The sequence below is a fragment of the Petaurus breviceps genome, unplaced genomic scaffold (assembly GCF_028583685.1).
Source record: "Petaurus breviceps papuanus isolate PSGF00001 unplaced genomic scaffold, PetGlider_PUasm1.0 90418, whole genome shotgun sequence".
NCBI lineage: Eukaryota > Metazoa > Chordata > Mammalia > Diprotodontia > Petauridae > Petaurus > Petaurus breviceps.
This window is the reverse complement of record NW_027187246.1, coordinates 1,940,496-1,965,645: the sequence shown is the minus strand read 5'-3', so window position 1 is coordinate 1,965,645 and position 25,150 is coordinate 1,940,496. Positions and strand designations below refer to the sequence as shown.

General features: G+C 35.4%; 1 protein-coding gene and 1 pseudogene across 4 annotated transcripts in view; both read right to left on the bottom strand.

The window, feature by feature from the left end:
* The window catches only part of MYT1L (myelin transcription factor 1 like), a 704,996-nt gene that overhangs the window by 644,470 nt on the left and 35,376 nt on the right, over positions 1-25,150 (bottom strand). For 3 of the 4 annotated variants that reach the window (XM_069108683.1, XM_069108686.1, XM_069108685.1), the window contains exon 1: positions 6,778-6,848. The exons of the other annotated variant lie outside the window; for it this stretch is intronic. The gene's annotated coding sequence lies outside the window, so the exon portion shown is untranslated. Of the gene's footprint in view, positions 1-6,777; positions 6,849-25,150 lie in introns of those variants that run through there. 4 annotated transcript variants of the gene reach the window in all.
* Positions 22,282-25,150, bottom strand: part of LOC138177500 (dnaJ homolog subfamily A member 1 pseudogene) — a 121,563-nt pseudogene continuing 118,694 nt past the window's right edge.

Below are 25,150 nucleotides of genomic sequence, written 5' to 3'. Positions count from 1 at the left end.
TTGGTCTTCTTGAATTTGAGATGCTAATTTGTACATTTAGGTGAAAATGTCTTTCAGGAAGTTGGTGATTAAAGATAGGTTGGAGATCAAGATAGATTTTGGCTGGATATATAGATTTGGAGGTCATTTGCATGATGGTGATAGTTGATACTGGGCAGGAATAGAAGCAAAGTTGGGACAGGGGAAAGAAAAGAGGTTTGAAGACAAAGCCTAGTGAGACAGTCATACCTGACAGGTAAAGAGATGATGCTCTAGCAAAGGAAAGGGAAGACAACCAGTCATACAAATAGGATAGGAACAAAGAAGCAAAGAGAGAAAAGAGTCTCTTGAGAAAGGAGTAATATATTAGCTACACCCCATATTAAAACAACTAAGGCAACGCAATTTTATAAGGAAACAGATGGATTCAGAAGGATACACAAGACAAATAAATCATTATTATTTGGTTATAATGTATATTATTATATTCTAATTAGAATGTAATTTGAATTTGAAAATTTTATTTGAAAATTTTCTGCACTTTTTGATTATTTGTTGAATGTTACTAAGTATATAATTATAAAACAATTTAAAAGGGAAACCATTAGTTACAACGGCATTGTTCAATATGAATTTTTATTCTGCTTATGGCTTTGAAATATACATGACTTTACCCCATTTATATATTAATCTGTTCAAATAAATAATCCAACAATTATTTAATGACATTAGACTCCAGCTACCATAAAAATTTTCTTGATGCCCTATTAAAACAGGGATCCCGTCCAAAAAGGAATGTTCTAAACTGGTGACAATCTCTTATATTTTTGAGATGCTCTGTGGTCAAGGGGAAATCACTGCAAAATCCCTATTGGGGACTCTGACAAACAGGTTGGGGAAGGGCAATAACTGCGCTACTACTGTAAGGAAAGGGAGGAAGGAGAATGGAATTTTGGTGCCAGCCCTCTTGCCACCAAAAGATCAAACCATGTGCTATCTCTTGAACTAGCACATGAAGGAATTATTTAAGGCTTCTGATTGGTTCATTCCAGGAGACAAACATGAAAGACAAGCTGGTATATTAGCAGGCAGCAGTAAAGAAACATATCCAGAAATGGGGTTGAAGGGGACTGTAATAGGAGATAGAAAATATATCAATGGGGGCAGCTAGGTGGCACAGTGAGTAGAGTGCTGGCCCTGGAGTCAGGAGGACCTGAGTTTGGATCTGGCCTCAGACACTTACCACACACACACACACACACACACACACACACACACACACACACACACCTAGCTGTGTGACCTTGGGCAAGTTACTTAACCCCAAATGCCCTCCAAAAAGCAAAAAAAAAAATATCAATGGAAAATGAGTATTAGAAGGAAAGGAGAATGATAGATGAGGAATGATTTGCAGTTGGGAGATGGAGGAATTCCAGCAAAGGAAACAAGCAGGACTAAGCAGATGAGGTTAGAGGAATAACTATTTTCTTGGAGTAGAGCCAAGGACCACCCTTTCAAATAATCTACCTTACATGTGGTAATCTATTAGAGAGGGCAGAGTCACAGAAACCCACTTAAGACAAGATATTAAGGCCTGAGAAAAAGCAAAAGCAGGACAAAACATAACCTGACCACATAAAGCACTGTGGGTAAAGTAAAAAAGTAAAAAAACAGTCCTTCGTAATAGTTGAAGTTACCTTATAAAATGAGTTATTATTATTATTGGGTAGAAACTGAGGTGCTTCTATTGTTCCATGATAGTAACTGCATTTCAGAGTTTTATAAACCAAGGGATCATGAACAAAGGGAATAGCAAAAGGAACAGCTTTAGATAAGACCAGCATACATTTCACCTAGATTCTGGTGGGGTCTGACTTCAAGAAGTTTTGGTTGAGATGATAGAAGCTAATAATATTGCCCATTCAAACCAATACAGATTATGTTGAACATATGAATTTTGCACAGTTATGTGTGTATGGGTGTGTGTGAATGTGTGTGTGTGTGTGCGTGTGTGTGTGTGTGTGTGTAAGATATAAGGCAAGTTAAGGGGTAAGTGATCGGCATGTTTTGAATGTAATTTCTACAACTAACTTTTTGCTTCACACAATAAGCGATGAATTTCTATTAATTCCATCTTTTATATATGCTCTTTAATCTTCTTAGATGAAATTATGAGGTAGCATGGAATGGTTGAATGAGTGTTGGATGTGGAGTCTGTAACAGAGTTGGATTCAAACACATTGATGATAATTACTGAGGCAGCTAGGTGTCACAGGAGATATAGTGCTGGGTCTAGAGTCAGGAAGAATGAGTTCAAATCTGGCCTCAGCTATTTGCTAGCTATGTGACCATAGGCAAATCACTTAACCCCAGTTTGCCTCAGTTTCCTCCTCTGTTAAAGTGGAGATAATAAGCACCTATCTCCCACAGCTGTGAGGACATATGAGACAATAAATGTAAAGCAATGGTACGTGATAGGCACTGTATAAATGTGAGCTATTATCTTTATTAACTGTATGACCTTGGGTTGTCATAGAATTTCAGACTACAATGGCCAACTAGTACAATCTATGCCCCCAAAAGAATCCTTATTGCAACATACTTGACAAATTCTTATCTAGCCTTTGCTTAGAGACCTTCAATGATGAGAAACCCACTATCCTTCAAGATGAGCCACTTTTAGAAAGCTTTATAGGAAGTTGTTCTTAACTACTCTCAGATTGTGTCCTTATCTGGAAAATGAAAATAATACTTGCAGTAGCTACCTCAAAGGTTCTTATGAGGAAAGTATTATGTAAAAGGGAGTTATTATTACCTTGGGAATTCTTACTTCCTGTCTTCCAGGCAGCCTCATATAGGTTTGGATCACAATAAACATATGCCTTGTGACTAATTCCCTCTGCCCTCTTTTGATGATGAGCAAACCAGAACCTGGGGTGTTAGAAACCAGCTTGGAGTTTCAAAACAGTTCAGTGCCAGAGATGAGACTCCATGATCTCCAGATGCCAGTTTTCTCTCCATCTAAGCATACCATTTCTGTTCTGCTTTAGAAACAGCCTTCACTCCTTTTAAGCATTTCAGAAAAAAAAATTTACAAAAGGACAGAGACAGAAATAGTTCCTGCAGACTGTGCAGGGATCCCTGTATTTGTAGGCACAAAGGGCATATCTCCTTGAAGTGACAGGTCTGTCAAACTGAGGTTTTCCCAAAGAAATTTGATGTTTCCAAATAAAAATGGGCAAGGGGAGGGAAGGAAAAAGACTTAAAGAAAAGCCTTGTCTTAACCAAAGAATAGAGAGGAAGTGAAGAGTTGTGGATGAAGAGGTAACCGTGCAATCAGGAAGATGTAAACTGAGGTTCCACCTGTGATATATGCTAGTTGTGAGCCCAGAAGAAATCACTTAACCTGGTGCTAAAAGTATAATTGACAGAGCATGTGTTGGTCTAAATTTGTAGAGAGTGTCATCTCTCCCCTCCCAAATTCTCTGTACCAATAAAATTACATATTTTGTAAAAAAAAATACTGAAACACCCCACACTGCCACAATCTTACTAACAAAATAGTTTCCCCCCACTGTTTTAAGTCTTAGAACTATTATCAAATTAAGGATATTCCTTTAAGGCAAGGGAAACATTATCAAAAGAACACTGGGTTTGGTGTCCTAAGATTTGGGTGAGAATCATGCCTTTGCCACTTAAAGCTAGTCATCATTTTCAGAACAGTAATGAGCAATTCTGTTGCCCAGATAAGCAGTAAAACAAAGTTAGCTGCAGGAGGGAAGAGGGAAGGGGCTCAGAATAAAGATCTCTTGGGGAGAGACTGAAACCTCAGTATACTTTGACCTATCCGGGAGGCTTCTATTGGTGGTACTGGGCTGAGCCTAGGAGGAATGAGGTGTGATTGGATTCAGAGGTGGAGCTGCCTAATTGGTGATTACTACCTAATTGCTTCTATCCACTGAAGAAATAAGCCAGTGCACTCTATAATTTGGTGCCCTGAGACAAGTCTCAATCTCTACACCTAATGACAGCTTTTTGACTTTGGATAAATCACATATGCTCCCTAAACCTTACTTTCCTCACCTACTAAATTCAATGGGTTTGACTAAGTGATTTTGAATGTCCCATGCTTGTGATCCATTTGGACAACCAAGTAATAGGCACCCATTAAATACAGAAGATAATGCTCAGTGCTAGGGGAGATGCCAGCACTCAATTTATGGCACAGCGCATCTGGCATGTCCTTCCCAAGGTACTGAAGAACATAGATAAGGAAGAAAGAACATTCATGGCATGCCTTTTTAATGGTGAGACTGACCTTTCTAATTTAAAAAAATAATAATTTCATTCCTGACTCTCCCTCTACTTGCATTTCTTCTTTCTTTCCCATTTAGCTGATTTTACTTTGCCACAATATAACATATTGCATAATTACTCTGTGAATCTCAGGACAAGTTCCTTTCCTTCCGCCTTCAGATTAGCACTGTGGGAGTGTGGAACAGCAGTGCAGAGGCACCAAGACAGATGTGGATTAGATCTATACGAATCATTCCCCTATTACACACAGGTTGCGTGTGTTTATTGCTTTTTTTTTAAATATGAAAATTACTATCAATATATTATGTCTGTTGCGTATGAGAAATCACAGTATTCAGCAAGGGTTTAATGATATAGTTCATTCATTCACTGCTTTGGTGACTATACACCAATTTAGATAACATCTTAAAACTTACACAATAGCTGGGATGCTGAATTTTACACTAAGGTCTGTAAATTTGCCCATGTGTAAAAATCACACATAGCTCAAGATTTCTTTATGGTCTCCCTCTTGATTTGTTTATTCCAGACAGTACGCAAAGTAGCCTGCATTCATGAAATGAGGTACACATTCATCTTCAATGGAAGTAGATGAATGATTCATAAGGATAAAATCTCCTCTCACTTATTAGGAAATTATGCTTCACTTTCACAATATTCCATCAGAGGTGCATTAGACCAGTATAGATGTCCTTAGATGCCACTAAGGAAAACAAGAGCGGTTCCATCTCACTACTCTTCCAGCTATGGCTCTTAGGGACCACTGAGACACTGGTTATTTTCCAATGGTTAATTGCTAAGCAACTATGCACATATATGATGCTCTAGGGAAAAATGCTTATATATATATATATATATATATATATATATATATATATAAACATCCTTGTTGGTTGTATTCCTTTTTCATTAGCAAATGTAAAGTATGTGCCGTAATTGGTAATAAATTGCAAACTTCTTGATAATTCCCTATTCTCTGAGTCACTATATAAGCTGACAGTCACTTAAGGCACTCACCAATTTTTTTTCCTATTCAAACATGTCTTCAAAGATGAGCAAGTATGCTATGTATCTCTACAGCTGTCTAATATCTAATGTATCCTCTGGAGTGATTGTACCAATCAATAGATCAATCAATAAACAAAAATTAGGTGCTAGACACTGTACTAGGCTCAGAGACAAAAAATGAAACTACTCCTGGCTTCAAGGACCTTAAGATTCATCCAGTGAAACAATAGCAGCTGGGGGAATCAGGAAAGGCTTCATGTTGGAGTGTTTCAACTGATTTTTGAAGGAAGATAAGGATTTTTTCTTTTTTTTTAGTATTTTGTTTTAAAACAAATATTGGGCTATCTCTCAGGCCAAGGATATTATCTATAACTTTTATAACTATGTCCCTCCAGTACTTTTAAAAGAATTTTTAAAGGTTTTAATTTGGCAAATTGTCATTTTTCCATTGATAAGTAAAACTCCTTCACAGGCAGATTGCATGGAGGAAAACACTTTATGAGCTATATAATGTTTTTACAAATCCAAGTTATTATTTATAAACTACATATGCCCTGATTTAGACAGACTGATTCTGCAATCATACTTGAAAATTATACTAGATATCATATAATCATCACAGGGCATGGGCATTGGATCTATTATTTCATTGGTATAGGGAATTATATCCAGGATGAAAAAGTTCCCACTATAAATGCAGACTGTCCCCTTCTCCAGAACTTCTGAATTTAGTATAGCTTTTAAACCTGTGGACCCACAACACTCCCAAGTACTTCAAAAGAAAATTAAAATATAATTGGGAAATACTCAAAATAAGTAAAAATACAATAGAACATAATGTTAATTTGTGATTTTCTAAGTCAATATGAGACCTCTTTCTGTTTGAGTGTGACGTCACTGGACTAGAGCACTAAAAGTTCCTTAGCTAAGGTCACATATTCTTGATGTGTCAGAGTCAAGACAAACCCATGGCTTTCTGGTTTTGAGGTTAACTCTCTATTCATCACACCATGCTCCAGTTATATTCAGGTAAGCAAAAGCAACTCATATGTAATATTTTCCCCACTAGCCAACTGTTTACTTTAGCTCTCCTACAATCAAACCACTGTTTATATTCTTCTAATTAGTCCTTCTGAATTGTCACCCCATTTTTTTTTTCAGGAAAAGGACATTTCTTCCAAGTTCCTATGGAGAAATAGATCGGTCTATATATTAATCCTGCCATGCAGTTTCTCATTTTTTAATGCTGTAAATTACAACAAAATCTGCTGATTATGTATAGTGAAAACCATTGAAAAAAAGTAATTCAAAGTCATAAAAATCTCAGGTCCAAATTTTTTTTTTATCCTTTTGCCGGCAATTTCTAGAGGATTTCACAAAGCCACATGTGGAACCTTGGGTGTCCCTTTTCAACAAAGTACAAAATGAAAATGGGATACACTAAAATCTCTGATAAATAGGATGATAACTCACAGTGTCCTAGGAATTGTAGCTATGGGGACACTTGGAACTCGTCTTTTCTCTTTTGCACTGGATACAACCAATACTAAAAAGAAATAAGGAGAAGAGAGATTTCAATCAATAATTCCATTCATTCTATCAGTGTTTCTCAAACTGTGGGTTGGGACCCCATACAGGGTTCTATAATGGAATATGGGGGCCACGAAAAATTTGGCAACAGAAAAAGGTTTCAGAATACCCAACAACCAAAAATTAATTCAAAATCAAATATGTAACAAATCTGAGGCATTTGTGGCAGTGCTTGCCCAGGTTGCATTACACAACTTCACTGCAACCTTGGTTCTGAACACACAACATGCGCACTTTGCACTGAGCATGCTGTCACACTATGCAATGGCAACAAATGCTGCCAGAAACACCTCAGCTCAGATTCAAGACTATTGTATGTTATATATTTCAGTGTTTTTACTGTACATACAAAATCACTAAATGAATTTTGATTTGGGGTTATGACAGAATTTTCAATAATTTCTGAAATGGCCCTAAACATACTTCTGTCATTTTGTACCATGTATTTATGTGAAATGGTGTTCTCAGCACTGATGATTATAAAATCAAAATGTTGATCAACTCTGAAAAATGTTGAAGATGCTCTAGATCCAAATATTCTGCCAAGATTTAATTCTTTATGTAAAAATAAACAAGCACATCCATCTCATTAGTATGTAAATTTGCTGTCATCTTTAATAAATGATAAAATTACATGTAGACCAAAGAATTGTCTTAAAATAAATTTCTCTATGATTCATTATCAGTAAATGTTTGATTTGTATACCTACTTATATATTGGGGTATAATGTAAAATTTCTTGGGCAAAGAGGGGCTGTGAGTAAAAAATGTTTAAGAAGTCCTGTTCTAGATTATAACAAGAATGACCTCAGGCAGGAATGGTCATATTAATAATATGTCACTAGAAAGTGATAAAATGCATTGCAAATTATACACTAGATGTGGGGTTCTGCTTTCCACCAGTTGGAGAATCATTTAAATCTTGCCATTATGTACAAATTTAGATTTGGACAATTTTCTGTACCTCAGAGTATTGTAATGTGAACACCTCCTAAATAATATTGTATGTGGATTTATAAGTATTGTTTTTCTTCCTTAATGATGATGAAAGCAATGGTTAGAGAATCAGGAGACTCAGGTTATAATCTTGAATTTGCCTCCAAGTGGCTACGTAACCCCTGGACAAGTCAATTAACTTCTCTGGACTTCAGTTTCCTTATCAACAAACTAAGTGAGTGGGACTAGATGAGTCCTAGGGTCTCTTCTAGCCTAAAAAATTAACCATTATTATGTTGACAGCATCTGATTTAGTTGTCTAGAACTTAACTAATGACAACTAAAGACCTCATCATGACATGAAGATGACCTTGAGTTCTTCAAGGGTTATGCTAGCAGAATCTAAACCTCTAGGAAGATTTACTTCAGTTTTCTTGAAGATAAGCCCAGGTACATGCAGAGAAGGTCATTGTTGGCTATCTACTTGACAACAATTTTCATAGAATGGAAGTTTGCAATCTTCATCAGTGGAGGATTTTGTACCAGTTTTTTATATTTTATAACAACATATAAAATACTGACAACATAGCCATCAAATATGGCTAATAAGCTCTCATATATCTAGATCTCAAATAATCATACAATTCAGGGCTGTTTTTTTTTCTTCTTCTCCTGAACATTGATAATTAACATTCACAACTGTGACTTTGAGATCCTGAATGATACTAAAATGTCCTTGGAAAGAAAGAAAAATTAAATTATGTTCCATATAACTGTCTTGTGAATTACATTTTACTGTGTTCTATAGCTCTATGAATAGGTCATTCTTAAAGTACATAGAGCAGATCTCTGCTATCCAAATCCTTAATTAACAAAATAACAAAAAAAAAAGGGAAAAAACCCACTATTCCAGGCTAGATAAATGTAAGTTTATTGTAGAGTACTGATTTTTATTTGTATCACAGAACTGATTGTTACTTTTGGAGTACCTCTGATACAGTGAAATATGACAAGAGAGGGGAATTAGGAGTCTATAGCCAAAATTAGCTCATAGTTGAGAAACTAGAGAACAAAGAGATGATTGAATTTAAGAACTAGTACTTCATTTATGATCAAAGTATTTCTTCTCAGCTCACTGTCTCTGCTTTCCTCTCCTTTCTTCTCATATAATACATTACATTTACTTTGTATATATTTTATATAAATGCAATTTAAATATACTTTCATATACATGTCTCCAAGAAATATAAGCTACTTGAGGGTAGGAATAATTTTATTTGTTCTGATTCTTAGCAAATAGTAAATAATAAATACTTATTGAATGACTGATTGATAAGTCCTTCACCACCTGTCTGTTCTTTCTCACTCCATTTTGGGAAGCAATATTATAAAATGGAATAAGCCCTATACTATTTGTCATGAAACCTAGAGTTCTAGTTCTGCCACTGTCACTCTATACATGACCTCAGGCAAGTCAGCCAATCTGTAAGGAAGGCCTCTCAAGGCCTCAGTTTATTAGTCTAAGGAATGGTGAGAAAAATACTAATTTTTTTAAATCAATTTCAGAGTGTCCTTAAATGAGATAACATGTTAAGGTGCTATGAAAAAATGCATAAAACAAAATAGAAATGTAAGACATTTATGCTATTTTGCACTCTAGTTTTATGGGAATTAGACTGTCTTTCCAATGCATTAAGATCATATTTGTTTTTCTTTCCTAGAATATCCCCACAAGTCTCCAATATAAAGTATATAAAGTTTGTATGTGTCTAAGAAATTTGCAGGAGCTTTTAAGTCCCCCAAAACATGAACATTTAGAGGCAAGAATTCTTAAATCATAAAGTCAAGGATGTTTGACAAATTCCCACAGAAGACCCTGTTAATCATTTCCCTGTATTTTTCCAATCTGTTCTGAGCTGATTTGCCCATGGATTGTTTATTAACCAGTTTCAATGGAAATCTTAATCATTTGAATGTATCCATGTTGCCTAGTGCTATACATACAAGTGAGTAAAAATTTCCCATATGCATTACATATTTTACAAGTATTATTTCAGAGGGGTATTGAGAGCAAAGTTCTATGGCATTTTAATTCTTTTCAGCATGCATCACGCTGAAGTTAATTGTCTGGTATTGCTAACTGATGTAGCCATTCAGGACTTTGCTCAGTCTAAACTGGGATTTCACCTACACTTCTGGCAAGATTCAGTACTAAGCTAAGTACTGTCTGACCAAGCATATCAGCACATTAGCCAGTGAACCCTGACCATATTGGGGTGTGATTTCCCCTGGCCTCACTCTAACAGCTAGTTCTGGGGGTCTGGAGTAAAGGTAATGGGTCTGATCTTTAGGAGGATTACTCTCTGGGAAAATGAAAACCTCTCCAGATTAAAAATTCAGAGTTCCTGGCTAGATTTATTTGTAAAGCTGGGTACAGGAGTTGCAATCACAAAATCCTGTTAAGAAATAATGGGATTTGAGAGCAGTCTCTGACACCCCACTTTCCAATTTTACCCTCTGGTGTTTCCAAACATTCTGGTTATCTGTAGTCAATTTTGCAACCTTTTAAAACATCATTTTAAATTCCTCTTCTCACCAGTCCCCCACCCCCACCCCAGTATTTGCATTTGCATCTCCTTCTTATCTTTTCCCTTGACACTTGAGCAGCTTAAAACTCATGCCTTGAAGAAAAAACCATATATATATATATATATATGTGTGTGTATATATATATACACACACACACACACACACACATATATATATATATATATCAAATATATAGCTGTAATTTTTGAAGTTATGTTGTCTCATTAAAAACCATTTTATGTGAATAACTTTATCTTTAGGTCACCAAAGAGATATATGTAACACAAAGAAATCTAACTTAACATCTGGGAAAACTCTTCACTTTTTAAAAAGCAAATGTCTCAACTGACACTGAAATGCTTTCCTTAAGTTTAGTGTTGCCTTCCAGGCAATGTCATCAAAGGCTATCTACTCCATCAAAAATCACAAGGACTCCAAGTAACTTTATCATACTCCTTCAAAATACTCCTGCTTAAACCCCAAAAGACAATATAAGTTTTGTCATCAAAAGAATTCAACTATAATACAATAGAATGGATAGCATTTTAAGTCCCTGTGGTAAATATAATAAGGTGATGCTCATTGACTTTCAAGCTGCTTACTTCATTTGTAGCTAGGACTGCATTGTGACCATAAAATAGGAAGGCTGCTTTCCTGAATCATTATATTTTTATCATCTCACTCTTCCCCCTACAATGCCAACTATTCTTCTTCTTTGACTGCTGTAGATGTGGGTGCCTTCCAAATCCCACTGTGAAAGCTCCTATAACACACTGACTCAAGGGAACTAACTTTTGGGTAAAGAGGAGAATTCCCTTCTTCAAGTTAAAACAGTTGTTTTTCCTCTACAACAAAACACAAAGGCATTAGCCCTCCCCTAAACTATTACTAAAAAAAAATTTTTGGAGGGCATTTGGGGTTAAGTGACTTGCTCCTATTACTAAAATTTTTAAGGATGAAAGTGTTAAGGGGCGGCTAGGTGGCGCAGTGAATAGAGCATGGGCCCTGGATTCAAGGAGGACCTGAGTTCAAATTCGACCTCAGACACTTAACACAAAAAGCTAGCCGTGTGACCTTGGGCAAGTCACTTAACCCCAAATGCCCTCCAAATTTTTTTTTTTACTAATAGTGTAGGGGATGAAAGTGTTAAGGGTAAAAGTAGGCTAAGCAACACAGAAAACTTTGCTAGAAGGATGTGTGAATGGTTAGGGTCTTCTCCAAGTCACAGAGAAAATCTTTTTCCCTGGTCTTTCTTAATTACACAACTCTATGGCTTATCCCCCACCCGCCTTGACCATGACCCCATTTAGCTCTATGTAGGCAAGAGATCATTTTATACTCTTTACTGTGCAGGAAATGATGTTCTCCTTCAGTTCAGATTTGTCTTTTGCTCTCCCTCTTTCCTTTTGAGTTTGGTACCATTGTTGATTCATACAAGGATGGTGCTCTAGGATCATGACTGTCTTAGATCTCAGGCCAGCTTTTAAAATATGTATGTATGTACATGTATATACACATATGTACATAAGTAGATACATACATAAGAATATACATATCTATCTATCCTAGTTGGTAGACATAACTAATTTTAATCCTCAAGTGGACAAGTTATTTTGACTTGGCTGTTTAAATCAACTCAACCCAGTTACTAATTCCTTTTTTGTTACTTTATTAATCTTTCCATTTTTATGCACATAATTTGAAAGAACCTAACACAATGCACAATACGCAAATGCCACAAGAAGACCCACTAAACAATTGTGACATAGTAGGAATTACATAGAATTTGAATTTTTGGTGAATATTAATTTTCTCTTGGGGTATGAATAAAAGTCAATCACAAAGATAAAGTAATGCAAGGGGGGGCAGGGAGAATGACGAATTTTGCCCAGTTAATTTAAAGGCAAATCAGATAACTTCTTGGAGAGGCTCACTATACTTTTCTGTAACATGTTCCCCTAAACTCTAATCCATGATCTTAATTCAAAATCACCTCACCCTGAAGATGAATACAGATAGATTGAACAACTCAAAATCCTTATAGTTTTACAAAAAGGTAAATCACAGAATTTAGAGCAGAAATATATGTTTAGAGACCTTTCAGTTGAGCGTACTCTTTTTACAAACAAGGAAACATCACGGTTAAGTGTCTTGCCCAGGGTCATAAAGATAATTAATGGTAGAGCCAGGAGTAGAATCAACACTAATATAACTCTCTATCTTTTGGATGCATGCATACATGTGGAAATATACATATTAAATGAGTAAGAATTTCCTATGTACATTCAGTAATTTGGGGGGCATCATTCCAAGAACTCAAAATTGATTCTGTCACTTACTAGTTATGTGACTTTGTCAAATCACTCAACTTCTCTCAATTTCCAGAGAAACTGGTAAATGGGGCAGGCAGGGGATTGGGGGTGGGTGGGTATGGGTGGTAGTGTTTAGTCCTAAAGACTCATCTTCCTGAGTTCAAATCTGACTTCAGACACTCAGCATCTGTCTGACCCATGGCAAGTCACTTAACCCTGTTTCCCTGTTTTCCTGTTTCCTCATAAGTTGGAGAAGGAAATGGCAAACCACTCTAGTATCTTTGCCAAAAAAACCTCAAAGAAGGGTCACAGAGAATAGAACACAACTGAAACTACTTAACAACAAAGGGAGATGAGTATTGTTTTAATTATTGTTGTTATAGTTTTTTTGTGACTTACTTGGACAAGTAACCCAGTAAAAGTAGTGCTGTAATAGGGATCCTTTAAATTTTTCTGTAGCTCTCTCTTGTTCAGTGGTCAGGAAGAACAGCTAAGAAATTTTGAGTCAGAATACCAATTAACCCAAATTTATCAGACTTAAGCCTCCATTAACAGGAATGTTTAAGGAATAGGCTGTTCTGGTTAATTTAATTTCAAGGAACTAGGAGTATTTAGCTTGAAAAAATAGAAGACTTGTGGCAGAAAGGGTCAGCAAGAGAGCTGTTTTTTAAGTATTTGAAGGGCTAATATAGAAAGAAGGATAAGAAATAGGCATGATATGTTTCTCCAGAGGACAAGACCAGGACTTATAAATCAAGGACTTGGAGACTGAATCTAGTTTTCTCCATTCTATTCTTTTTCTTTTTTTTTTTTTTGAGGGAGGCAGATTTTGGTTCTAAGTAAGGGGAGAATTGTGAACAGTGAACAGTGAAATGGGATGCTTTCTGAGGTCATTAGCTCTCTATTAAAGGAAATGACAAAGCAGAGGCTTTGGATGCACTTGGGGAAGGTATTATAGAGTCGATTCTGGCACTGACTTGAGGGTGCTTCAATGATGACATTCTTAGGTTATAATTTTCTGGTTAACTTATATTTAGTAAACAAGGTTTTTTATTTTAGCCACTATAAGTTTCAACTGTATTAGTCCATTTTGTTGCCAGAACATAGTGTAGTAAGGATTATCAAATCTTTTTTTTCTTTATCTAAGGTTCTTGAGGGCATCTCTGTGGCCTCTGTATCATTATACCTAGAACCACGCAGGTGTCTAATTACTACTGATTGAACTGATTTTCTTTGGTCATTGATACTCTTAAAGTACCTGAAAATATCAATGATTTGTATCTTATTTTATATAGAAGATTTTATAGATTATATATATATATATAATTATAGATTTTATTTAGAAGACATAGGAGATTAGATGCTGCACTTAGGGCATATCTTGTATGTTACTTTTTAAGAATAAATGTGCAATGGAACCTTAGTTTAATTGCCATTTGAGATCTTCTAAAAGTGGAACATAAAAATTTTTTAATTAATTATGGATTTTAACTAGTTGGGTTTCAATTAATTGAATATATACATAAAAGCAGACAAATATGGTTTAAGAGGTACTTATCTGACATCTAGGTAGAGTGGAAACCACAAAATCCAAAGCAAGATTGGCCAGGAAGCATTATAAGCAGTTGTGTGGCTAGTATTAATACTATGGCTATGATTAGCTTTCTATGGTATTCTTAGAAATCCTCTAGTAGCCTTCTCTTTGGAGAAGTGAAGATGATAAGCAGAGAGAAAGAATGAAAGTTAGAGACAGTATCATGATTCAAGCTAAATTTAGACCCTAATCCTGCTTTCTAATCTAACATCTTTTCCATTAGACTAAATTCCCATAGCATTTGAGATACAATTGCAGTTGTTTAATGTGTAATATCTAGAATTATTGAAAATATTTCAAAACAGTCATTTTGTTTTATTTTAAAACAATTTTTCCATATGTAGAAAAGTAACCCCAAAAAGAATTTTTTTCAAGTGTGATCCTATTTCAAGAATTATAGTGTCTTTTCATCTTTTTCCCACTCTCCTTCTTCCATCAAATTAGACATTATGTCCGTTTAAAGTATGACAAACCATACTGGGTGTCAAGGATGTAGCTTATAAACTGATAGGTCATTTCTGAAGGGTAATTTTTACTGCTCATCACTAATTATTTTGCAGAGTTCTCACAAGGGTTAGAGCTGAGAATATGACACTAATGTAAAGCCTGAAGCACACCCTGTACCAGTGAGATGGTGGTAGGTCAAAGAACTATGCTGAGTAACTGTATTAGGTCATCTGGCCATCTTTAAGTTTTGCTTTCTGCTAATCTTTAATTCTTGCCTTTGTTTATTGGTTTGCTTATTTCTAATGATTTTATGGGACCCAAAACACAATTAAAGGTATTGTGTTGAAAATTTCTATAGACTGAACTCACAAGCAGGAACTCAGATTTTAAAACTCTTTAAAGATTTCCAGCAAATACTTGTAAGCTGCAAAAGGAATATCCTTGTGTGTAATACGAGACCCAAGAAGGCTGCTAATTATGTTGTTTATAATGTCTATTTAATTTTAGATTATTTGGATGTTTCCTTATATTCTAAATTCACTTTTTTAAATTAAAGGTTTATCTCTCTTTCATCTTTATAGAATGCTGAAGGCATTCTACCTTTTTTCCCCTCCTAGTTCATGTGGGATGCCAGAATATTGCCCTAAATCCAACATTTTCAGTGTCTGTCTGTTTCAGATATAAGGTCTGAAGAAAATGAGGACAGGAGTGAGAAACAAGTCAGTTTCTAAGTCCTTAAACTCTCTGCAAAGACTGCCAAAATGTTGTCAATAAGTGTCTGTTGGAATGATAAGTTGGGGACAAGTAGCAGGACGAGATGAACATATATCTTTTTGCACATATAAAGAGGATAAATGCCCTGATAATAAGAGGGTAGTAGATATTAATAAAATGCATGGTAGAAACCTAGGAGTATAAACTCTAGTTTCAATTAAAGCGCCACACACACACACACACACACACACACACACACACTCCTCACATGCACACAGAGTATAGACTTCCGCACTCTGGAAAACCTTGGAGAATTGGGGGGTAAAGCAAGAGAGAAAGAGATGACAAGTAATAGAGAGAGAAAGGGAGAAGGGAAAGAGAGTGAAGACAAGGGAAAAGAATAGAGGTAGGAGGAAGAGAGAAAAAAGGAGAAGATAGGAGGGGGAAAAGAGAGGAAGGACAAGGAAGAGAGGGAGGAAAGAAAGAGTAAAAGTTCCGATTAATTTTTATTTTTAGTTTTTCTAGTTTTAGATTGAAAGACTCAAATGATTGAAAGGGAAAAATCATTTCTAGGGAACATTAATTCAACTTTTTGCAACCACCAACCATATTCATTCCAATTTTAGCTGATCTGTGGGAGGTAAACCTGAAGGAGAAAGGTCTTAAAAGGTCTAAACCTTTGCACATACCATTTTCCTGGCCTGGAATGCCCTTCCTGCTTTCCTTCAACACAAATATATTCTCTACTCCTTTGAAATCCTTAATATTCACCACTTACTTTAAGGGTTTCCATTCATTTCCAGCAATGCTTTATATTTTGTTCAATTCATTTCAGTATTTATGAAAGCATGATAGTACAGAGAATAGGTCAAAAGACTTGGAGTCTGAAAAACATGGGTTCAAATCCTGCCTCAGACACTTCCAACTCTGTGCTACACTAGGCAAACTACCTAATCTCACTATGCCTCAGTTTCCTAATCTATAAAATGAAGGGGGTTGGCTCAACCCTTCAACTCTCTTCCATGTCTAAATCTATGATCTTGTGATCTAATTGAATACCTTACAATGTGTAAGGATCACATTAGGTAATGAGACATAAAAATAAGTGAGATGCATTTTTACCTTGAATAAATTATCTAACTGTATAATACAATAATAAGAACTGATATAGTTTTTGTAGGTTTGCTAAGCACTTTGCATATATTATCTTATTTGAGCCTCATAAGGGTCTTAAGAGGCAGATACTACTGTATCACTAACCTTATTTTTCAAAGGAAACTGAGATGAGGTTGATAGAAATTAAGATGAAATGATTTACCCAGGTTCACACAAATGGTAAATAGTTGATGCAGGATTTGATCTGAGGTCTTTTTATGCCAAGTTCATTGCTTTACCTATTATACTACTTGACTTCTTAGGGAACATATATTGTTTTATAAAAAGAACAGGGGTTAGAACTATGATTTCATTATTATAGGGAGATTTCTGTGAGGAAATTCCTCTACCTATGCTGGCTGACACCTTCACTGTAACTTATAGTCTTAGAGAATCATTTAGAACATTGAAAGGTTAAGTGATTTGCCCAGGGTCACACAGCAAGTATGTGTCAGAGGGGAGATTTGAACTCAGGTCTTCCCAGATATGAGGCTGATGTTCTCTGACCAGTAAGTCAAACAGTATGTGTGTGTGTGTATGCACACAAATAAGTATTTTGTGTGTTTAAGGATGGATATATGTGCACACACATATGTATATGTGGTTGTATATATACACATATGTATTCATGTACATACACATCTCTATATCTATCTGTAATTTCGTTGGTTTAGAAAATATCTATTTATCTATCTATCTGTAATTTCGTTAGTCTAGTGTGGAAACTATCTCCACTAAGGTAGATCACCAAATGGTCTGTAATTTATACTCTGAGAGATTTGGCTGGCCCCTCAGAGTATAAATCACTTCCCTATGGTCACACTGGGGGTATGTGTCAAAGTGATAAATATAAGTGATTAAGAGTGTTATATTGTTGAGGGTATGGTCTATATCATTAAACTTTGTATTTCAATCTCTTGGTACATTGCCTTGCTCATGGCAAGTGATTGATAAATGATTACTAATTTGTTTAGTGGGATAAGGTTGGTTGGTGCCAAATTGTAGAGGGCATGGAAAGCCAAGATTTTTTCAGTATATATGTATTGATGTGTTCCCCGTGGTGTCTGTCAAGGTGACTTGAGAATGGTACATACTCAATTGGAGAATATCTTTGGGGATCCTGAAGGATTTTAGGTTGACATGTATATATAAGCAGTACTGTTTACAAATAGGCATCCTCAATTGTCTGGTCATCCTTTTCCAAATGTGAAAGATTATTTAGGTCTATTCAAAACCAAGTGAAGTGCAGATATACTTTAAAAAGAAGTCTACTGGGGTGGCTAGGTGGCACAGTGAATAGAGCACTGGCCCTGGAGTCAGGAGGACCTGAGTTCAAATTCGACCTCAGACACAACACAAAAACTAGCCATGTGACCTTGGGCAAGTCACTTAACCCCAGTTGCCCTCCAAAAAGCAAAAAAAAAAAAAAGAAGTCTACTACAGAAGCAATGATAACATGAATTCTCCAACTGGTAATTTATTGTTTCCCCTAGGGAACAGTGCTGGACCTGTGATTTCATTAATATGTGACTCTCAATAAGGAAACTTCCTCTACCAATGGAGATCAACACTTGTTTTGCAATTTAGAGAGTTCCCTGAGGGTGCTGATAGAGAGGTCAAATGATTTGTCTAGGGTTACTCAGCTAATATGTCAGAGGCAAATCTTGAACTCTGGTTTTTCTGACTTGGTGGCCAGCTTTCGATACACAACTCATAACACTTCTCCCTAGTTGGTAATATACAAGATGATTAACACATTGCATTGCCTTTTAAGACCTTGAAGCTTTGAGAATGTTACTTTAATGTCAGAATGATAGGAAAACTTTTTTCTACTTGGACAGGGATGTCCTTTCCTGTTTATTTACAGTTAGATCTAAGAATTTTAATGGGTAGAAAAATTTACAAATGATTCTGCAAAGGGCTGTGACAATACTAAAAAAATAAGAATTAAAGACAGAAATGTCAATTCCAATGAATTGTGTTAATCTGTATCTGGGTAGTTTTGTAAACCATACCAAATAATTTAAAATCTATATCATCTATATCTATATATGCTATGATTAATCACATATATGATTATATATATATATTACACATAAATGTTATGATTCCTTTCTCTTATTAAGTGATAAACTCCTTGAAGTCAGGCAAGTTATATTTTTTTAACTTTTCAAAGTACTAAAATATACTTCATAAAAGAAGTATTAGTGACTGATAAATGCTGGCATTGGAGGCATTCTAAGTACTAATTTAAGGACTTTCTGGGTTTAATGTAAAATAGTGGGATCTACAAGAATGTTTCTGTAACCAGAGATTTTCCTCAAAAACACAAGCACAAATGTCTCTTCCCATTGATGAGCCATTTCCCTGTATGTCAGCTCTAGCTGTTGTTTTTGTTGTTGAGGCTTACTAATTGAATTGCATTTAAATAAACATTTATTAAGTGCAGACCACATGCAGAGAGCACTGTTCAGGGCTTGGGGAGATAACAACTCACATTTACATGGCACAAAGTACAAAGTACTTTCTTCACAGTAACCTCTCAGATAGGTGGGACAAATATTATTAGCCCCTTCTTATAAATGAGAAATCTGAGGTTTAGAGAGGTGAAGGGTCTTGATCTTGAAGCTAGGTTTCATAGCTGGTTAGTTGGCAAAGACAAATAAGACATGATCCCTGATTATGCAGCTTACTAAAATTCTTTTGACATCTGGCAACTTTAGAGTCAAAAATAGCAAAAACATAATGATAAAATACAGTTATAATTTTGTTTCTTCAAATAACTGTTGATCACAAGAACCTATGAAACTGAAAGCTAACTTACTATTCCTTCCAAAATAGTGACAATAATAAACAATCTTGTGTTATTCCTAATGTATTCCAATAACTTTACTCTGATGGTCTTTGTCATTCTTTCTGATTAACATCTTCTGTGAAGATTTGCATTGGAAATATTTATTTCTAGAAATTTCCAGTATGTAAAAAGCCAGATAAGGCAAATCTTAATGGGATATTTGCTTTTATTTATTTATTTTTAGTTTTCCCATATAACTTTTAGAAGCTCATATCAGATGGCTTTCATTCATTCTCCACTCTTTTCCTGGCATACCCGTGTTTCCCTGATAATAAGACCTATCCCGAAAATAAGCCCTCCCCTTACTGTGTAAGATTCCTCTAAAATAAGCCCTCCCCCGAAAATAAGCCCTATTGAGATTGCTACTGTAGTGAAGCAGTGAGCGTGTCATCCTGTTCTTCCCCAGTGATTTGCTTATTGAATAAAGGTACATTTTTTTGTTCACATTTACCTGTTTATTAAAATTGCTGTCAATGTTCATTAAAATAAGCCCTCCCCTGAAAATAAGCCCTCTGGTGTTTTTCTGTCCAAAAAATATAATAAGACAGTGTCTTATTATCGGGGAAACACGGTATCTACTGCTGTGCCCAATGTAGAAAGCATCTTTAAGATGATCTAACCTGAAAATGATGAATGGATATGGGAAAATTAGGATACTAAGGCACTGTTGGTAGAGTTGTGAACTGATACATCCATTCTGGAGAGTAATTTGGAACTGTGCCCAAAAGGTTATAAAACTGCATACTCTGTGACCCAACAATAGCACTACTAGGCCTACATACTGACGAATTTTTTTTTAATAACAGAGGAGGACCTATATGTACAAAAATACTTATAGTAACTGTTTTTGTGGTGACAAAGAATTGGAAATTGAGGGGATGCTTATCAATTGGGAAATTGTTGAACAGGTTGTGATATATGATTGTGATGTAATACTATTGTGTTATGAGCAGGATGCTTTCAGAAAACCTGGAAAGACATATGTTAACTGATGCAAAGTAAAGTGATCAAAACCAGGAGAACATTGTACACACTGATAGCAGTGTTGTAAGACTGTTGTAGGATAAACTGTGAATGACTTAGCTTATCTCAGCACTACAAAGATCCAAGGTAATTCTGAAGGACTTATAATGAAAAATTCTATCTACTTCCAGAGAAAGAATTGATGGAGTATGAATGAAAATTGAAGCATACTTTTTTTTTACTTTTTTTTTGATCTGCGTTTTCTTTCACAACATGGCTAATATGGAAATTTTAAAAAATAAGTATACAGAAGAAAAAAAAATTGTGCAGAAGAGGAATCAAACAGTACAATTTTGCTACTATCTTTTAAAGGCAATATTTGCTGTGAACAAACTATATGTAAAAAATACAAAAAATATTATTTATCATATAGTATGACTCTCTAACAAGGAGAGGAGAATGGATACATGGGATACTGCAATGATGTGAGAAACAGAAAATATAAATAAAAACTTAAAAAAATAAACGACCCTAACCTAACAAAAATTTATTGACCAAGTACTATGTGCAAGCTTCTGGACAACACTATATTATATATTGTAACTAAAGATAAAGTTACATTTAATTTCTATATTGTCTTCAAAGATCTTGTCATTATTACCTCTTGTGAAGAACCAGACAAAGTTCCTTAAGTAAGCTCAGTTTTGCTTTCTCTTAGATTAATATTAAGATTAATCAGTTTTACACTGACATTCCCTAGATGTCAAAATCAGTTATAACATTTATACATTTGAAAATACTCATTGAGTAGCACATTTTAGTGGAAGAGGACAATATAACATGCTGAAGATACTCAGGGGAATGTATTAGATACATGTGGTTTATTAACATGTAGTTTCTTAACTCAGCATTATTTCATTAATGACAGCTATTTCTTTCCCCTAATTTAAGAGATTGAAAAGTCAGTAATTAAATTTTTCAAATTGACTATTCCTATAGCATAAGCAGCGTCTGTTGAAGCCTTTATTGGAAGTTATATGGCATTGACCCTGTGAGCCATTCTTGCCTGTGGCACAGGAAGCCTGAGTCAGGTCACGATCAATTATCCCCTGATAGGGCCCACGGTGATGGGGATAATTGCCTACGCAGTCATGATCCTCTACTGTCATCAGAGTGAAACAGGAGATCACAAAGGGTGACTGCATATTCCTTATCTAAAGGAAAACTTTTATTGTGTTTCCTTTGCCAGGTTAATGCTGACATACTCTATCTCAGTCTTGCAGATAGACTTTTTTTTTTAAAAATCACCTAATTTATAAGCCTAAAATATTATTTTATTTAGTCATTCATTTTAGTAGTTCATAGTATTTTCATCCAGTACTTCAAGAAGTAATATTATGTTCACTCATAAGTTAGATTATTCATTTCACAAGCACATATTTTCTTTGGATAAGGAGTTAAAAGAGAAATTAGAGAACATTTAATCTAACCTACTTATTTTACAGAGGAAGAAACAGAGACTCAAAGGGAAGGGGTTTGCCCAAGGTCACAAAGGTAGTCAACAGTAGTACTATGATTCAAACTCAGATCTGCTGACAATGAAACTTTTTAGTATTCTCTTCCAGCACATAAATGCATATTAAAAATAATGTTTTATAAAGCAACAGAAACAAAAACATTGTGCCCTGAAGGCAATCACATAAGCTTTGACATTCATTTTGTAAACAAGGCTAAGAAAAGTCCATATATCATTCTGTGACATTCTTCATGAAATCTACACACTGTTACTAACATTTAAATACAAAGATCAGATGTTAGACTGATCAGATATCCCTAAATGGAATGCTAGGCTGATCAAATGTCCCTGACATAAAATGATTAACAAATTTGATATCAGTGACATGAACTTTGAAGATCTGAGAACTTATGTGATTTTCATAGAACTGTATGAGAAAAAACAAGAAATGAATTTAGTTATGGGCATTCATTTTAAAGGAACAGAACAAAAGTTAAAGTGAAGAAATTTAGCTAAATCAGACCTTTAAATAAATTTAATAGCCAAAGAGGTTATTCCCCAAACTCAAAACTCACCTGCGTCATTCTGTAAACATCATCTCACTCAAAAACCAGTGTAGAATAGGTCCTGGGAGACCATTCCCAGGAGAAAATGGAGAAGAGGCAGAAGGGAATCAGGGCTCTTCAGAGCTGGCTGAGGGGAAATGGTTGCCTTTCTCCCTTGTCAATAAACTCTGGGGAAGTCCTCTTGAAGTCAGGTTTAGCCTAGCCAAAGGGAATTAGTATATTTATGTTCTGACACCAGGCCCTAGTAACCTGCCATCACAACACCAGGAGATCAGTGCCACAGTTATCATAACCTCCCAAAAAGGGTTCATTAGTACTAATTACCTATAGTAGCATGACTCTAGTTCTAGGCTCTCTAAAAAACAAATTACAATAACCTACCATCCATCTTTTCAGGATGCTGATCCTAAAACAGTTAATACTAATATGTACAAACATATATAGAGAGCTATAAACAGGTAAGAGATAGAAACATAATACATGAACATATACAATGCAATGCACATGCATACACATGAATATGATTGAGCACATTTAATAAATACAATGAAAAGCTTAATTATTTGCATTATGTATATAGAATACATACTTTAAGCTGACAATCAATAAAAATATTGCAAATATCTAGTGCAGTATCCACCAACTTCTACCTCATGCTCTTTACAGAGTCAGAGAGTATGATTAAGATAAAGGAGAAAAATGAAATAAATCTATAGAAAAAACATATATGTATATATATGTATAACCCATGCATGAGTATATGTATGTGTTTGTATGTACACACATCCACACCTAGATATTCCAGTAGAAAGAGGGTAAAAGTGAGAATGAACAGAAAGAACACTAAAGAGAATTAGAAAACTTCTTTTGGATCTAGCTAAAAGTCCATAATTTGACATTTTTTCTTTTTCCATTTCCATGTTAAATAAGTTTTTAATAGCAGATCCCTTAACAATACTAGCACTCTATTGTGTCTATCTATATGTAAAAGAGGAAGGCAATTTCAATCAAGTTTGACTTTAATCTTTTGAAAAATTCTAGAATGTCTTATTAAATGGATCGTTGATGTGCAATCAGAAATGGAAGCAGTGATCCCTTGGAGCCAGCATAGGTGTGATAAGAACAAGTCAAACCAAACTAACCTACCTCACTTCATTTTTTTGACAGAATTGCTAGACTGGTGGATTAGGGAAATGCCAGAGGCATACTGAATCTGGATTTTTTACCATATATTTGTCAAAGTCTGTCATTATATCCTTTTAAACAAGATGGAAGACATGTAGACTGGGTGACAGCACTATTAGATGGGTTCATAACTATTTAAACACCCAGGCCCTGTGAGGATAGATAAATGGATCATTGTGAACCTGGAGACCAGTCTCTAGTGATGTGCCACAGGCTTCTATTATTTGGTTTAGTTCTTGTCAAAATTTCTATTGAGGATCCAAGTAAAATGTAAAAGATATACTTGTAAGATTGATGGAAGACAACAACTATGCAAAATAGCTGAAGTACTGAATGACAATAGCACAACTCAAATATTTCCACAGTCTGTAATGCATAAATGAGCATAACAGAAAGAAAATAGGGATAAATATAAAGCATTACATTTAAGTTCCAAGAATCAACTACTCATGGGATGAATACAACAAATCTTCCTTATCAGTAATCAGTCAGTCAACAAGCATTTATTAAGCATTTACCATGTGCCAGACACTATGCTAAAAAAATTTAAAAATTAAACAAATTTTTAAAAGGACAAAAAGTTCTTGTTCTCAAAGATCTCATATTTTAATAGAGAAGACAATAAGCCAACAAATACGTTTTTTGTTTTTCAGTCTTTTTACTTGTGTCTGTCTCTTCATGACCCCATTTGGAGTTTTCTTGGCAAAGATACTGGAGTGGTTTGCCACTTCTGTCTCCAGACCATGTACATCCAAGATATATACAGAGAGAACTGGCAGTAATCTCTGGAAGGTACTGGGGGTGGGAGGAAAGAACAGAAAAGGTGTCTTACAGAAAGTAGGATTGAAGAATTTCAGCCTAATTTTAAAGAGAGTCACGGACACTAGGAGACAGAGATGAGGAAAAAGAGTATCCCAGCCATGAGTGGAAGCCTGGGAAAATGCAAAGAGTCAGAAGATAGAGGGTCTTAAGAGAGGAACAACAGGGAGGTGAATGTTGCTGGATCATAGAGAAGATGAAGGGGAGTAAAGTATAAAAAGACTGAAAAATGTAAGGAGGAGTCATATTATGAAGGGGGTTAAAAGTCAAACAGAGGAGTTTATATTTGATCCTGGAGTTAATTTGGAGCTACCAGAGTTCCTAAGAATGGTGACTCTGTGTGTGTTTGTGTGTGTGTGTGTGTGTGTGTGTGTGTGTGCGAGAGAGAGAGAGAGAGACAGAGAGAGAGAGAGACAGAGAGACAGAGACAGAGAGAGAAAGACAGAAAGAGAGAAAGAGAGACAGAGAGAGAGAGAGAGACAGGGAGAGACAGAGAGAGAGAGAGACAGAGAGAGAGAGAGAGAGACAGAGAGAGAGAGAGAGAGAGAGAGACAGAGAGAGAGACAGACAGAAAGAGAGAAAGAGAGACAGAGAGAGAGAGAGAGA